The sequence below is a fragment of the Dendrobates tinctorius genome, unplaced genomic scaffold (assembly GCF_039654945.1).
Source record: "Dendrobates tinctorius isolate UK_male_01 unplaced genomic scaffold, ASM3965494v1 ptg000278l, whole genome shotgun sequence".
NCBI classification, from domain to species: domain Eukaryota; kingdom Metazoa; phylum Chordata; class Amphibia; order Anura; family Dendrobatidae; genus Dendrobates; species Dendrobates tinctorius.
Window position 1 is genome coordinate 636,115 of NW_027361945.1, and position 17,852 is coordinate 653,966.

The window sequence follows — 17,852 nt, forward strand, 5'->3', positions numbered from 1 at the left end:
TCAGCATCCATCTGGTCAACCTGAAGTGTGGCCTTTCTCAGCTTGTCATTGGCTAATTCAACGTTGCCGTGTTCTTCCTCCACTACTTCTTCAAGCTGAACAATGCGAGACTCTAACCGCCTCTTTTCTTCCAAAGCCAGAGCACCTTCACCTCTGTTGTTGGCAATCACATCAGCCAGTTCATCTCTTTCCTGCTGTGCTTGTCTTTTAGCACACTCTGCAGCAGCAAGCTCTGTCTGCAAATGAATCACCTCTGCTTCCATACTTTTCAGTTTCTTTTTGTCTTCACACTGTTCCTCATTCAGGCCTGGCCGCTGTAAGTCTTCGTCCCACTTCTTCTCCCGCAGAAGACCTCTTACAGTTTCTGTTAGTACTCCTACCTCTTCTCTGAGGGACTTATTCAGACCTTGCCACGATGCCAGGTGACCTTTGAGCTCGAAGACTTCTTTCTCTAGGTCATCTATTCTGTGCTCCCTTTCTCTCTCAGAGCCACAGTCACCCCTAGAGTCTGAGTCACGCCGATCATCCGAGTCAACCCTCCAATTACTCTCTGACCGTATGTCCACTCCAGTCACCTCATCTCCCAGCCCACCATCTGTCTGGTCACGAGACGTCAGGTCCGTCAGTCGGGCAGATGTACTTCTTCTTCCGGTCAGTTCTACCTCTGACCTGTCCACGTCAGGAGCAGTCACTGTTATGATTGAGTCACCGTAGGAAGCAGACACAAAAATAGAAGCTACGTCCAGAAAACCAGAGAAGTTGGCAACTATCAGATTGCAGAGCCCTGAACCTATCAACACAACTAGCAGTAGCCGTGGGGGGTTCCTACGATGCTCTAGACCCCTCGATCACAGCCGGAGCGCTAAATAGCCTAAAGACAGAAAAGGAAATCTAAACTGCCCCAGAGCAGACCCCAAAGTAAAAGGCAGCCCCCAACATATAATGACGGTGAAGCAAGATGAAAAAACACTCACACAGATAGAAAGATAGGCTGAGCAAACGATGGGGCCCAAGCTAGCTAAACAGGACAGGAAAGGAAGGTTGCTGCCTGCAATCTGCCAAAACCCTATCAAAGACATAAGCCAACAAGCTGATATGAAAAAGACCCTGAAGCGGCTAGGCTTCAAAAACTAAATCAGCACTCAGGTATTTTCAGAAGACAGAGCTAAAGGAATTCAGCACACCCCAGCAGGGAATGGCAGAAATCCAGAAAAACAAAGCAAAACAAAGTCTAAGCACAAATGCAAAAGGCCGAGCAGAAAACTTAGCTTTAGAGGAGCAGGAATTCAGACTGGTCTCCAAGGATCCCACAGAGAAATCACCCGCAGGGCAGAAGGGCGTCGGCAGCCTTATATCCAGTCAGTGACTCCACTCAGCCAGTCATCATCATCAGACTCAGGTGTTTGATAATCAGGCTCACTACCTTTACCAGAAGAGGGAGTTCCTCGGGCCTCAGTAGTGAAGGGGAAAATGAACTCACAACAAGTCACCGTCTCAATACCTGTTAATCCAACAGTAGAAACGTCTCCCTCATTCGACCATACATCATTGTGATATACAATGTCAGCAAAATATGATGTTTTCTGTTGGAATGTGCTAGAAATCCTCCATTCTATGACATTGTAAACTGTCAGCCTAGCATGAAGCTGTAGCAGTCCCTTCCCCCAAGTGTTATCAACCCTTCATGTGCAGGGCCTTGTGAAACTTGAAACCAACAACTTTCTCTCGAAGAGCAGGAATGTTAATTAGCTAGGGGAAAAAGATCCCTTTGTTCTCTGGAAATGTGCTGGGATCAATATAGGAAATATTAAAAAGAAGCCTAGCTCGCAAACCATACATGACAGAGAAATAACAATCATATATTTGTGATCTGTGAGGACCCGGCTTCCCTACTTTGCCTTTTGCGTAGTTCTCAGACTTCCAGAACCTGAATTATGGAGTACTCCCAAATAGAATGTCACAGTTATGGCATGTTTGGTGTTTTCGGATCCTATTCGGTAAATTACAACCAATCATACCAAATATGTGTTTGTGCGAGCTCCCCTCGCTAAGTTATGATTATTATAAGTTTTAGTAAGATTTCTACCTAGAGAGTAAGAGAGGTGGGAACTCTCCAGACTGCCCCTTTCGGTGATGTCACACACCCGGGCTATAAGGTACCCCTCCCGTACAGGGAGGTCAGAAGAGCTCCAGTCCTTGTGCCAGAGAGGCCTGCAAATGAGCGGAGATATGTGGCTCCGCCTTCTCCTTCCCCCACTCAGCCACATGGTTTTGCCTAAAGAGTCATGAACAACCGTGAGTGTTACTTTCTTTGTTCATCCATCTTTTATATTTGTAACTGTACATAATTAATGTCTCAATTTTATAGCAACTTTTATCTGTAATCACTGCCCTACTTTTTCGGGGAATAAATGATTTAATATTTAGTCTGCCTCCATGCTCTAAGAATCGAACTATACGCCTTTGTTAGATAATCGCTACTAATTCAAGGGGTTGGCCACGGACCCTCTTAGTTTAACACTGTGAATTAAGTAAACCGTGACTGGTGGCAGCGCGTTGAGCACGGTGATTGCGGCTAGCTGGCAGTACAGAAGGGTCTTATATTGCTGAATGAGGGGCTGCGGCCACAGCATTGATAATTCCCTCACTGCAGTAGCCTAACCGCCGGTTCACAACAAGCAGCCCGTCCGGCGACTAATTATCCTAGGTGCAGTTCCCTGACTGACCTGAGGGTAAGGGGGGCCCCGGAGAGCTGCGAGTTCCAAAGTGGAACAGAGAAAGTGGGATATCCATAAATCCCCGCAGTTCGTAGAAGGTTATAGCAGTGGTGGGGCATCCAAAATAAACCCCCCCTGCGGCAAATTGTTAGAGCGAGATTAGCGTGCTGGATATTTTTGTCACATGGTGTCAGTGGTGGGATAACTAAGATAAGCCCCCACTGTGCCTGTGATAGCCGTGTGCCGGCAGTGTGTCGTGTCCCTCCGTCCGCTGATACACCCGTGTCAGTGGTGGGATTGTGACATAGTGGTGACACAGAGTCCGCTGTCCGTCGCGTTTTGGTGGCAGCGGGACCCCCGTTAGTCACCGTATTGGGCGAACAGCGGTGGGCTGTTCGTCACAATCATCAAGCAACACAAAGTCCTGGCCCCTCTCCAATACAAAAAGGGTGGGGGAACAAGAGGCGCAATAGTGCCCTATCACTAGTGACACTACAATGTGAGTGGTGTAATGCAGTTCCACTCACCTATTCCAGTTGTGTGACCCACAACTGGCTTGAAGACATAACACAGTATCAGCTGCTGCAGGACTTCCACCGACCACTCCAACGTGGAAAAACTGCCAGAAAATATGGGAAGCAAGGTGTGCCACAGTCCGCGCTGCTGAGTCCACAAAATCACCTGGGATGCAAGATGTTGTAACAAAGTACTTCTTTATGCCTTCCTACGCGTTTCGGCGCCCTTCCTGGCACCTTCCTCAGGGATCAACTGAGGAAGGTGCCAGGAAGGGCGCCGAAACGCGTAGGAAGGAATAAAGAAGTACTTTGTTACAACATCTTGCATCCCAGGTGATTTTGTGGACTCAGCAGCGCGGACTGTGGCACACCTTGCTTCCCATATTTTCTGGCCCCTCTCCAAGGCATAGACTAAGTCACGTGGTATCCTGCCCCCTTGGCACTCACCACCTTTGGTCTCCTCGAACATTACTCTGTCTACTGCATAGTTCACCGTGACCCCATGTTTACAGCGAACTCTGGCGTTTTTCTCGGTCAGAGATAAAACGAGAGGAGTTCCTGTCAGTCACCTGACTCTGAGTCCAGTCTACCAGAGACTCCTTCACTGTGCAGCATCACGGTACACACCTGTGGGTCGTCATTATCTGGAAAATACATTCCGCACTCCTCAAAACTCATACAGAAACACTGTGGTTCCCCAGACATACCCACTGAGGCAACTAGTGCTGCCATTTCCTGAACCATCCCAATTTGGGTCACCGCCCCCTCCCGGGACTCCACCCCTTTTTGAGTTACAACCCCAATTTGGGTCACTGCCCCCCTCTGGGACTCCACTTTTTGTGTTACCACCCCAATTTGGGTCACCGCCCCCTTCTGGGACTCCACCCTCTTTTGGGCTACCACCCCGATTTGGGCCACCGCCCCCTTTTGGGATTTCCCCATGTCCGTTATACCGGTCTTCTCAGACCTCAGTTCACACAACACAGTTTGTCTTTTTTAAAGATACCACACAATTCCTTGTTGGCACCACCACAGCTCCTGCTGTCACCTATCACCGACACCTCTGGCTGCTGTTCACACACAGCTGCTGGTGTCACCTTCGTAACCCCGCCGAGTTACAGGAAGCCGCTTGTCACCTTCTTGCCTCACACTGAGCCACCGCAGGCTAAGTTGAGAAAAGAAAAAAAAACACACCACACAAAACTCACGTCCTTTCTGTGTGCTATTCAGGACGTTCCGTCTCCGCCCGAGACCGTCCAACACACGGGGCGCATCGGGTGCTCTTCAGGGAGCGGCCCTCCTCCCAGGGTTTCCCAACACACCGGCCTCACCAGGTCCAGAGGCTTAGCGGGTGCTCTTCAGGACATCCGTCTCCGCCTGAGACTGCCCAACACTCACGCCTCACCAGGTCCAAGGTCATACCACGTGCTCCAGGGATCCGATTCTTCTCCTAGAATCTCCCAACACTGACCCTCCAGGACCTTGCTCACTGAACCCTCCAGGTACACAGTCTTTATCACTGACCCAGGTCAGTACAACACGAACACCTGTCCGTTACCTGTGTCGGCCACACAGGTCCTCGGATACCTCTTCTCCACAGAGGCACCCTATAGCAATCACCAGTCTCTTTCTCCTGGGGAAACGGCCGCACTGGGTTCACCGATTCGGAAAGTGCCTTACTCACTAGGCCGCCCCACGGTTCCAGAACCACAGCCGGTCAGTGACTTCCTCAACCGTCATCCTTCCTTGCTCAGCGTTGCCAGCACTGCAACATATGCCTTTGGAACCCATTGCCCTTAGCAACCGACTTTGCAGTCCCCTTCCATTGCTCCCAGCAACAAGGCTACAACAATGCCCGCATTCTCCACCAATTGTAAGGTATCGCTGTTATTCGGGTAGGGGATACTCGGTCAGCAGCCACAAAATCAGATCCGGCACAGATTTTACATCAGATCATAACAGTCCATACGGTTTACTAGGCATCATAAACCCATAACAGCAACATAAAGATCATATAAACGGCATAGCGTTTAACGACAGAGCTTCACTCTGTTAGCAATGTCCAATACGCAGGCTTTTCAGCCTCACAGTTATATCTCACCCCGTCAGGGTTCTCTCATGGCTGCTTCTCCATACTGCAGACATTCATTCCCTCCAGGGAACTCTAAGGCACTTGCAGCCATTAAACACAGCGTCCACATGCTGTCAGGAAGGTAGCCACACGAGACCTTCCAAATGGACCAATCGGGTCCCTGCATTCACCACCTGTGACCTACTCTGGCCACATATGGTTCAAAGCCACGCCACCGGGTCACATGACTCTGACCTCATCACAGGTCCTTCAAGCATTTACACACTCTTTACAACAGTGTTCTTTAAACTCACCCCCAGGGTGGGTTTGTAGGTAACTGGCCTACCCATCTCCCTAGTTACCTGGAGACTTCTCCCTGTCACATTAAAGCAGCACCTCAGCAGTATCACTGCTGATCAACACATAAGTCTCCATCTCAAAGCCACCCACTTTGAGATACATAATGGCCATTCAGTATTCTGCCATTCATCCTTTCTCCTGGGACATCCACACAGCGCCCCCTAGCGGACACAGTGGTTACTACACCACAGTATCCACATTAAAATTGGATGAAGGGTTTAGGAGTTTCAGCTCCTTAACATGTGCCACCCTGTTTTTAAAGGGACCAAAAGTAATTGGACAATTGACTCCAAGGCTATTTCATGGACAGGTGTGGGCAATCCCTTCGTTATGTCATTCTCAATTAAGCAGATAAAAGGCCTGGAGTTGATTTGAGGTGTGGTGCTTGCATTTGGAATGTTTTGCTGTGAAGGAAACATGCGGTCAAAGGAGCCCTCTCCATGCAAGTGAAACAAGCCATCCTTAAGCTGCAAAAACAGAAAAAAAAACCCATCCGAGAAATTGCTACAACATTAGGAGTGGCCAAATCTACAGTTTGGTACATCCTGAGAAAGAAAGCACTGGTGAACTCATCAATGCAAAAAGACCTGGGCGCCCACGAAAGACAACAGTGGTGGATGATCGCAGAATAGACTCCATGGTGAAGAGAAACCCCTTCACAACAGCCAACCAAGTGAACAACACTCTCCAGGAGGTAGGCGTATCAATATCCAAATCTACCATAAAGAGAAGACTGCATGAAAGTAAATACAGAGGGTTCACTGCACGGTGCAAGCCACTCATAAGCATCAAGAATCAAAAGGCTAGACTGGACTTTGCTAAAAAAACCATCTAAAAAAGCCAGCACAGTTCTGGAAGAACATTCTTTGGACAGATGAAACCAAGATCAACCTCTACCAGAATGATGGAAAGAGAAAAGTATGGCGAAGGCGTGGTACAGCTCATGATCCAAAGCATACCACATCATCTGTAAAACACGGCGGAGGCAGTGTGATGGCTTGGGCATGCATGGCTGCCAGTGGCACTGGGTCACTAGTGTTTATTGATGATGTGACACAGGACAGAAGCAGCCGAATGAATTCTGAGGTATTCAGAGCCATACTGTGTGCTCAGATCCAGCCAAATGCAGCCAAACTGAATGGTCGTCGTTTCATACTACAGATGGACAATGACCCAAAACATAAAGCCAAAGCAACCCAGGAGTTTATTAAAGCAAATAAGTGGAATATTCTTGAATGGCCAAGTCAGTCACTTGATCTCAACCCAGTTGAGCATGCATTTCACTTGTTAAAGGCTAAACTTCAGACAGAAAGGCCCACAAACAGCAACTGAAAACCACCGCAGTGAAGGCCGGCAGACCATCAAAAAGGAGGAAACACTAAGTGGGACCTATGGAACCAAAAATGTTCCTAGTCTAAAGTTACTTACTATTTGAGTTATGGTATTTACTGCTTCTCTGATTGTCTGTTTGTCTTAAAAGTATTGCAGAAAGGTAACAAAGTCTTCACCATTTGTCCTAACTCACTATTTGTCTTATCTAATTTTAATTTATTTTATGTGTGATGTAACACTGTAGAGTAGAGTTCTCTACTTTTTATTTTTTTCCCATGTTTACCCTTCCTTCCTTCCCTGTAATATTATTATGAAAATGTAATAAAAATTATATAAATAGAAAAAAAAAAAAAAAAAAAAGAGGAAACACAGCATCTGGTGATGTCCATGAGTTACTTCAGGCAGTCATTGCCAACAAAGGGTTTTCAACCAAGTACTAGAAATGAACATTTTATTTACAATTATTTAATCTGTCCAATTACTTTTGGTCCCTTTAAAAACAGGGTGGCACATGTTAAGGAGCTGAAACTCCTAAACCCTTCATCCAATCTTAATGTGGATACCCTCAAATGAAAGCTGAAAGTCTGAACTTCAACTGCATCTGAATTGTTTTGTTTAAAATTCATTGTGGTAATGTCTAGAACCAAAATTAGAAAAATGTTGTCTCTGTCCAAATATACTGTATATGGACCTAACTGTGTGTGTGTGTGTGTGTGTGTATATATATATATATATATATATATATATATATATATATATATACACACACATACTTCCTTTGTTGTCCTTTCTGATTCTCGAGTCCTCTACCATGGGCCTGGGAGTTTGAGTGTTCTGCGCAGGATCTTAGTTGTTCCCAGTATTGCGCATTTCTGGACAGAGAGTTCAGACGTTGCTTCTGGGATCTGTTGTAGCCATTCTTCCAACTTAGGGGTCACTGGAGACTGTGGGACTTCAAGATCCAGACGGATAAGCAGGTGTTGGCTAACCGACCAGACATTAACTTAGTAGACAAGGATCAGAAGACAGCAATAATAATATATATATATATTTAATATATATATATATATATATATATATAATTGAATGTATGTGTGTATCACCGATCAATCACGAAGCATCTTTCTTTTCACCGGAGCTGTTTAAAAGAAGCTGAGCTGTGATTGGTTGCTATGAGCAACAGTTTTCCCTCTCCACAACACCTCAGCAGACACTGACCGGGTGGGAGAAATCTAGCATCCCTGGAAACATAAGCTCCCAGCCATTATCTGCCCCCCAGAAAGGAGCAGATAGCACATGACAGAAATGAATCACCTCCTCCTCTGTTACTGCCACGCTCTATTGTTACTGGCTTAGAAAATCGCATCATTAGCGGCCGCACACAGAGCCGCACTGCCAGGTTACATAACAGCACATCTCCAGGAAAGCGCCACCCAGCTCAGGACTATGGGATTGAGGATGTGTGATGGGTATATGGGCACAGGACTATGGGATTGAGGATGTGTGATGGCTATATGGGCACTGGACTATGGGATGGAGGATGTGTGATTGGTATGTGGGCACTGGACTATGGGATGGAGGATATGTATGATGGTATATGGGCACTGGACTATGGGATGGAGGATATGTATGATGGTATATGGGCACTGGACTATGGGATGGAGGATGTGTGATGGGTATATGGGCATGGGACTATGGGATCGAGAAAATGTATGATGGTGTATGAGCACTGGACTATGGGATGGGGGATTTGTGTAATGGGTATATGGGCACGGGACTATGGGATGGAGGATATGTATGATGGGTATATGGGCACGGGACTATGCTATGGAGGATGTGTGATGGGTATATGGGCAATGGACTATGGGATGGAGGATTTGTGTGATGGGCACATGGGCACGGGACATTGGGATGGAGGATGTGTGATGGGTATATGGGCACTGGACTATGGGATGGAGGATTTATGTGATGGGTACATGGGCACGGGACTATGGGATGGAGTATTTGTGTGATGGGTATATGGGCACGGGACTATGGGATGGAGGATGTGTAATGAGTATAAGGGCACTGGACTATGGGATGGAGGATGTGTGATGGGTATATGGGCACTGGACTATGGGATAGAGGATAATCATTATAATTTTCTATAACTAACCACAGTTAGTTACTATGCCCGGTCAGTGCTGGGCTTTTCAGCTAGTATTATTTATTCACCAAATGCTAGGCCAAAATGCAGAACCAGTGTGTGAAAAATGAAGCACATTCCATGATGTCATAGCTTGCACCACCTTGAAGTAATCATTTTCTGTACTGCGATCAGTTCCTCACATCGTGCCGGAGGGATTTTCGCTGGCTGTTTACATCGTTGCTTAAGTTCTTTGGGGTTTGTGGGAATTGGGTTATGCATAGCTCTGTGAAAGGTGTTGTCTCAAATTTGGAAGTTATCTGCTAACATTCCAACCCCACTAATCCTGAGGTCTGGGACATGGGAATGGAATGTGAGCTATCATGCTGTGTGCTCAGGATTATTGCTTTGTTGCATGACCAAGCTTTGGCCAAGTGTTTGCTTTATTACAGATTGCCTCTCACTTGACTCTAGAACACTTTGGTATACAGGGGAGTTCATGGTTGACTGAATGACTGAAAGGTGCCTAGGTCTTGTGGCTGCAAACCTAGCCCAAGTCGTTATGCTTCCACCACCATGATGGACATTTGGCATGAGATAAGTGTTGCTGTGCGGTTTTGGATTTTGATCAAGCATGTAGCAGGGTACTGTGACAAAAATCTCCATGTTACCGGTATCTGTCCAAAAGGACATTGTTCCCTAAATCTTGGGGTTTGTTTATTTGCAGCTTTGCAAACTTTAGCTGAGCTGCCATGTTTTTTATAGACACAAGAGGCTTTCTCCTGGCAACCCTTCCAAACAAACCATACTTCTTCAGTTTTTTCTTCATTTTACGATCATAAACTTGAACATTTAACATACCAAAGCCTTTAGGGTCTGAGCTGTTTCTCTTGAGTATTTTTCAGTTTATCTGAGAATTCTTTAGTTTCTTGAATTTTTTCCACTTGTGAATAATCTTTCTCACTGTAGACTATGGACTCCAATTTTTTGGGAAATCGCTTATAATCCTTCCCTGATTGATATGCTGCAACCATTGCATTTCTCTAAGGTTTTTCCTACATTGAGTTTGCAAGCATCTGAATGCTCCTGACCGGCAGACTATCAAAAACTTCTCCTTTTTTTTTTTTTTTTTTTTCAAATACATTTTATTGAATTTTTATAAATTATAAGGAAGACAGGGGTAACAAGAAACTAGGTAAACAAGGAAAGAAATAAAAAATAGAGAACTCCACATTGAACTTAGAGTTTATAACTTTCAAACCAGACTCCATATATATATAGCGCAAAAATCTACTAACTTACATGTAAATAGAGTTCCAAACTGCCCACTTTAGATGGTACTTATGTAAGACTTTTTTATTGAATGTAAAGCGTTCTTCTATCAGGCTATGTATACGCAAAGTGTCAAGAATAATTGGAAATGAGGGTATGTCTGTCTTTTTCCACCACATAGCGATTTGATTCTTAATTACAGTAAATATGTGTATCATTACGTATCTGATGGATGTATCCACCCCCTCCATGTCCAGGGATAAGATTACCATCTGGGGAGAGATCTCGATAGAGTTAGGTGACAGTAATTTAACATGTTTTCTGGTCTCTATCCTTAAATTTTGCAATTTGGGGCAACTCCAGAAGAGATGAAATAAATTCCCTGGAAAAGAACATCCTCTCCAACATAGGGAAGACATCCCATCACCTATATGGGCTAATCTAGTTGGTGTGAGATACCATCAAACTAGAACCTTATAGTAGGTTTCCTGCAGAGACATAAAGACCATAGCCCTGCAGGTGTGTTCTATGGCAAATTCCCATTGCTCTGGATTAAAATTGTTTCTTAAATCCTTCTCCCATCTTTCCGTATATACCGTATTTTCCGCTTTGTAAGACGCACTTTTTTCCCCCCAAACTTGGGCCTGCGGCCTGCAGTATCACCCCACTCCTGCCTCCTCCAGCAGCGACCCTGGGACCCCACTTCACCGCAGCCACCACCCCCGGTAAGCAATAAGACACCTGGATTATAAGAGGCACCACCATTTTATTAAAAAAAACTTTTTTTCCTATTTTTCTCCTCAAAATTTGTGGTGCGTCTTATAATCCGGAGCGTCTTATAAAGCGAAAAATACGGTACATGTTTCATAAAAAAAGTGAGGTCTCCATTGAATCGATTGTATATGTTTTTGAGAGTCCAATTCAATTTAGAATTACTATTGTTGACTAGTGAGGCCACAATCTCTAGATTTAGAGATCTTCTACGTATGAGAAGTAGAAGATTATCTTTCAAGATCTGATACGAAAGAAGCTCCCCAAATGGCATATGATAATTCTCCCTGATCTCGGAAAAAGAAGATACCCTACTTCCATCCCAAACATCTCCTACTTTCCTGACCTTTAAGTCAAACCAAATTCTAGGTATAGATGACTGAAACATTACATCCAAGAGTTTAAGGGGACAATTTTTTAGAGAGCTAATTCTATTCTCTTTCCTTTTTAATTTAACAAATTTCAACCAGGCATCTAAAATGGCATGTAAAATCGGATTAGAGTGGCATCTGGTTATAGGCTCTAAAATATGGCTAGAGAATATGCTTTGTAAAGGTTTATAATTACTACTTGCTAATTCAAGATCCATCCAGGCAGGTTGCTCTCCAGATTTGAACCACTGCTGACTATTCTTAACCAAGGTCGCCTGATAATAGGCCCCGATATTAGGTAGTGCCAAACCACCGTGTTTCTTACTTCTGAAAAGAATAGAATGTGCTACCCTTGATTTTTTTATTGCCCCAAACAAATATTTTAATTAATTCTTGTAATTTATTTATGAGTTTTAAATTAACTTTAAGAGGGATAGAACGAAAAAAAAATATAAAGAATCTTAGGCAATATGATAGATTTTACTACTAGTATACGTCCCATAAGAGTAAGGCTCAAATGTTCAAAATGTTTAAAGTCTTTGGAAAGGGTATTTATTAAGCCTTCAATGTTGTTAGGCATAATTTCTGCGGGATTTTTTGTGATATTTATACCTAAGTATGTCAAAGCTTGAGTTTCCAACTGAAAGTCAGTCAAAGCTAGTACTTCTGTAATTTCTTCATGTGGAACATTAAATTACATTATTTTAGATTTCCCCCTATTAATTTTAAAACCAGATACTCTGGAAAATTGTTCTAGTATTTCCATTAAAGTTTCGACTGATTTAATTGGGTTAGTTAAGGATAAAAAGAGATCATCCACAAAGAGGCTTAGTTTATGGGTATGATTTTTAGTATTGTATCCAGTTATTGAAGGATTTGCCCTAATTGTTTCTGCTAGCGGCTCTATTGCTATTGCGAATAATAAGGGAGAGAGAGGTCACCCTTGTCTAGTCCCATTTGTTATGTTAAAGGATTTAGACAGGTAATTATTTACATAAATTCTGGCGTTTGGGTTAGAATAAAGGGAGAATATTTTAGAAACAAAGTGGTCATCTAATCCAAATTTGGTCATGACATTTTGGAGATATAGCCAATTGATTCTGTCAAACGCCTTTTCGGCATCAAGGGCTAAAAATAGGGATGGGAAACTAGATTTCTTAATTAAGTTGAGTAGATTAATGGCTCTTCTCATGCCATCTGCTGCTTGCCTACCCACAATAAAACCCATTTGATCTTCATTGATTAACTTAGGTAAGACACTCTTAAGCCTTTCAGCTAGTATTTTGGAGAATATTTTAATATCCCCATTAATTAGGGATATGGGCCTAAAATCTTTTACATTTACTAATTCCCCTTTTTCTTTTGGTAATAAAATTATTGTGGCTTCCAACATGCTTTTTGGAAAGGAACCAGTAATTGCTACTTGATCATAAAGAACCTTTAAATAGGGAGTAAGTGTTTTAGCAAATAACTGATAATATTCATTAGCAAACCCATCTGGGCCTGGTGATTTCAATGTTTCGAGATTTAGGATTGTTTTATCAATTTCCTCTATGGTAATGGATTTGTTCAGTGTGTCTAGATCCGATTCATGTATACGGGGAAGTTTTAAACCAGCCAAAAACATGTTTATGTCAGTTTGGTCAGGGGAAGGGTACCCAGGTTCTTGATCTAAGTTTTATAACTTTTGAAAAAAGTTTGTAAAAACATCAGTAATATCTTGCAGATGTATCTGCAATTGTCCTGCTGTGTTTCGGATCTTGTTAATCCTTCTAGTGATCCTATCCCTTTGCATTTTTCTCATCATATAACGTGTGGGTTTATTTGTGGAGGTATAGTAAGTGGCTTTGGAAGCTCTTATTGCTGCGTCATAGTCTGAGATAAGTAATGCTTTTAGTTGCTGTCTTAAGTCTAATATTTCCATATGGGTAGTATGTAATGGGCTTGCTAGGCTGTTTTGTTGGTCTTCTTTTAATTTAATTTGTGATTGTAGACTTGAGATTTTTTTTCCCTCTTCTCCCTCCTATTTCTAGCCGATAATTGCATGATGCACCCTCTAATTACAGCTTTGTGGGCTTGCCATAAAACGAATGGATCAATTTGTTCTGTGGCATTATCTGTAAAATAGTTAATCAGTGCCTTATCTATAGTTTCCCTATATTTGTGTGTTTTAAGCAATGAAATATTGGTCCTCCACAAGAAGGTATTAGTTGTTGGAGGGCCTATGACAAATTCTGCCCTTATTGGTGAATGGTGTGAAAAAGTTTTATTTAGAATTTCAATTTTCTTGAATTTAGATAGAGAGATGACATTAGTGAGGAAAAGATCAATTCTCAAAGAAGATTGGTGATTTTCGGAGAAATGGGTATACTCCCTCGAGGATGTATTAAGGCAACGGAAAACATCGTGTAATTCATTGCTGGAGAGCCAATTGCCTAAGGATGGGCATGATTTATGTGCCTGAGATGATGCGTCCAGGTCGTTATTGGGCACCAAATTAAAGTCTCCCACCAACATCAGCTCTCCCCTCCTGACCTTTTCAATTTTCATGATTAACTTATTAAAGAAGGGCAGTTGTTTACTATTTGGGGCATATATATTAACTATAGTAAATGTACTACCGTTGAGATCGCATACCAGAATGTGAAATCTTCCCTCTGGATCTACCTCTTCCGAATGCAATTTGAAAGATATTTTATTGCTAATAATAGTTATTACTCCCGCTTTCTTGGTTAGTTTCAAAGCCTTAAATATATTAGAATAGTTTTTGTTTTGGAAGAACGGGTGGTTATATCTAGCTAGTCTTACTTCTTGTAAGCAGATTACATCTGCCTGATAATTTTTGACTTCTCTCCATGTCACATGTCTTTTAAATGGACTATTAAGTCCTCTCACATTGTAAGAAAGAATTTTAATGTCCAATTAATATGGAACCCCTTGGAGTCTGGTGACTTAGAACGACAAAAAAAAGAAATAAAAAGAAAATAGCAAGGTTTAAGCACTAAGTATTGGAGAAATTGGGACAACTAAACAGAGAACTCCTGGAGGGAGCCACCTATTGTGGCTATCTCCTTAAAGCGGGGAAAAAAAGGTGACCAGGTTCCCGCAAGAACAACCACTATGTAAACAATAATAGCATAAACATCATTAACTTGAATGTGATAATCTCTCCAGAGTAAAGACCTTAAGGAATTTTGAAGAAGCAAATCAACCTTTATCCTTAAGATCTTTTTGGAGATATGCTAGAAAGTCCCGACCTTCGTCTGGGTTAATCAGGGAAATATTCCTACCCTTGTGCCAAACTATGACCCTGGTGGGAAATCCCCATCTATATGTGAGTCCTAAGTCTCTCAGTTTGGTAGTCGTCTCCCTAAAAGCTCTTCTGGCATCCATAGTATTTTTTGAGAAGTCTGAGAATACTATTATGTGTTCATATGGGACTGGGAAAGTATGTTTATCTCTTAAAAATTTTAAGATTTTTTTCTTTAGTCTCAAAAAATAGTAACCTCAAAATGATGTCTCTGGGTTTGTCTGGAGGTATGCCTTTTGGTCTTGGTAACCTATGAATTCTGTCAATTGTCAGGTGGATATCTGACAGTGAGGGAATCGCCTTTTTAAACAGAGTTTTGGCGTAGTTAGAAAGGTCGTCCGGTATGCCCCTAAGTTTAATATTATTTCGACGACACCTGTCTTCCAGATCCGTCGTTTTGGACTGGAGAGATTTAACTTCCTCTCCCAGATCCAGATTTTGTTGGACTAATGTCTCAATTTTATTTTCCAGCTTAGTAATTTTGGTCTCATTGACCTCAAACCTATGCGTAAATTTGTCGCTAACCTCTTGTATGAGGTTTCTTTGAACCTCAAAGCCCAGAGTAATGGAGTCTTTTAATGCCTTATAGAAGTTGGATAGGATCCAGGGCTGTGGAGTCGGTAAGCCAAACCTGCGACTCCGACTCCGACTCCTCAATTTCCCTTACACCGACTCCAACTCCGACTCCACGACTCCGACTCCGACTCCCACACATATTGCTTATATTTAAGTGAAAAATTTATTGTAGTACAATGTGAACCTCAGACATTTAATCATTTTTATGATCCAATAATCAAGATGTTTAGATAGAACAGAATATATATTGGTGTACTACCCGATTTTCATTCTTTTTGGTACAGATACGATATGGATAGACAGATATGGATAAATGGATATATAGATAGAGCAGATTTCTAATCTGCTTTTGCTATTGAAAACATTATCTATGAGCTCAAAAACCTTTCAGGTGATGCAGTTTTTTAAAAAGATGATCAGCTTTTGCAGCTGAAAAACGTATCCTCAAAAAACACAGGAAAAACGTTGTGTGTGAATGTAGCCTTAGATCAGGAATATAACAGCCATTTATAGGACATTTCATAACTTTCCCAAACTCCTATGAAAAAATATTCAGCACATCCTGCATTGAATTACTGTACCCAATTTATTATATATTTTCGGAGTCGGTCCATTTTATACCGACTCCAACTCCGACTCCACCAAAATGAGCACCGACTCCGACTCCACGACTCCGACTCCGACTCCACAGCCCTGCTAGGATCCCTTCAGATACTTGTCTCTCTGAATCAAAAAATGTTTCGTAGTTAATTGTGTCTATTGAGGGACCCTCCAGAAGTGAGGCTACCAAGCGCCCTTTTTTTTGTAGGGGTTTATTAGGACTCCCATTAAGAGACAGTTCCTCTGAAGTGCTATCCGAATCTAAGACAGAAATTCCGCTGCCTTTGTCCCCCTTCCCCAGGTTCTTACATTTGTGAGACTGAGAAAGATCCATATTATCTTCGCGTGTAGTAATGGGTTCAACATGTTGAACGTCATTTTTAGTTTTCACATTAGGCTTCAGAGACTTGCTAAGCTCAGGGAGTAAGTCTCTTTGTACTTTTTTCTCTTGTGTCAATTTGCCATGACAAGTGTTTGTGTCTTTTAGTGAGGATTTATATCTGTCTTCAGACCTCTCAAGAGGAGATCTGGATTTGTGGGGACTTACTGGATCAGAGGAATTTCTGTTCTGTCTCGTTTTTGTGGTACCCCATTTGTTTTGGGTACTATTTGATTGCCCTTTATATCTCAGGTTACCAGATGCCATTCTGTCTGACTAAATTAGGTAAGCTAATTAGTGCGTAGTATGACAGAAGGATTACCAGTTATGTGTAAACAAGTTTCTATGTAGTTGTAGGTAATAAGTGATGTCTTAGATCTCTATACGTCAAGTTATGCTATATTATCAGGATTACAGTATCTTGCAATCCGCTGATAGCGTTCACCTCAGAAAAAAAGAGAAATTTTTAACTTTTGAAGCTATAGATATGACCCTGTAACCAGTTTGCTTAGTGCTGATCTGGTATATATTAGTATTTATATGCTATAACTGAAAACTTAATATTATATATAATGAAGTCACTGTGCAGGTTTAAACGATAGGCGAAATAGAGTGGTAGTGTCTCTAAGTAGCGAGTTTTGTAAAAGATTCGTTGACAAGACTTCTTGGGTGGTAAATATCTAATGACCTGAAGTTGTCACCCAAAAATTAGCTTCCAGGTCACAAATGCCACTATGTGGTAAAATTAATGAGTATCGAATAATGTTCAGTCTTTAGTAGTGTGAGTAAGCAAGGTCACCACTATGCAGAGTTAATTTATCCAGAGGATCGAATGTTGCCTGAAACGGTATATAAGATTCCCAATAGACAAAATCCCCCACTCTAGGCTCCTGCTACTAAGTCCATATGAGTATTTATGCGGAGATCAGAATAATGTACTGTCTCTTGTTATGAAAAATTCCACATATACTGTATCCTTTAAAAATTATAGGACCAGGGCAATTCTTATTTATATATAAACCTGTATGGTAGATCTTCCTGGGGGAAGAAAAAAAAAAAAAGTGTGCCCGATAAATATATGTTAAAGCCCTCAAGTATCCCCAATACCCGCAGTAATGAAGGCAATCAACCTCCCCTCAAAATGGCCACCAATATTGAGACTGATCCCCTGCAGCACAGAGGATTTAAGCTCTCTTGCTTTTGCAGCCCTAACAGGGCTATTGTTTTTGGTTAGAGTAGCTTCTTTTGCTGAGTCTTCTGTTCCAGAGATAACTTCTATACACCGACGTTCTTCTTTCTTCTTCTAAGACGTCTCCCGGTCTTCAGCTCTTTCAGCCACTCTTTCTTCCCAACCGGTTTCTCTTCAGGAGTAATGGACTCCCCTTTGTCTTCAGCGGCTCGCCTGTAACGCCGCTCTTATCTTCGCCTGTCACGTCTTGTCCTCACCGTTAGC

The 17,852-nt window shown here is 42.5% G+C and overlaps 1 protein-coding gene across 4 annotated transcripts in view; it reads left to right on the top strand.

Annotated features, from left to right (window-relative positions):
* Positions 1-17,852, top strand: part of LOC141072596 (protein arginine N-methyltransferase 7-like) — a 224,992-nt gene that overhangs the window by 14,655 nt on the left and 192,485 nt on the right. The gene's annotated exons all lie outside the window — the stretch shown is intronic.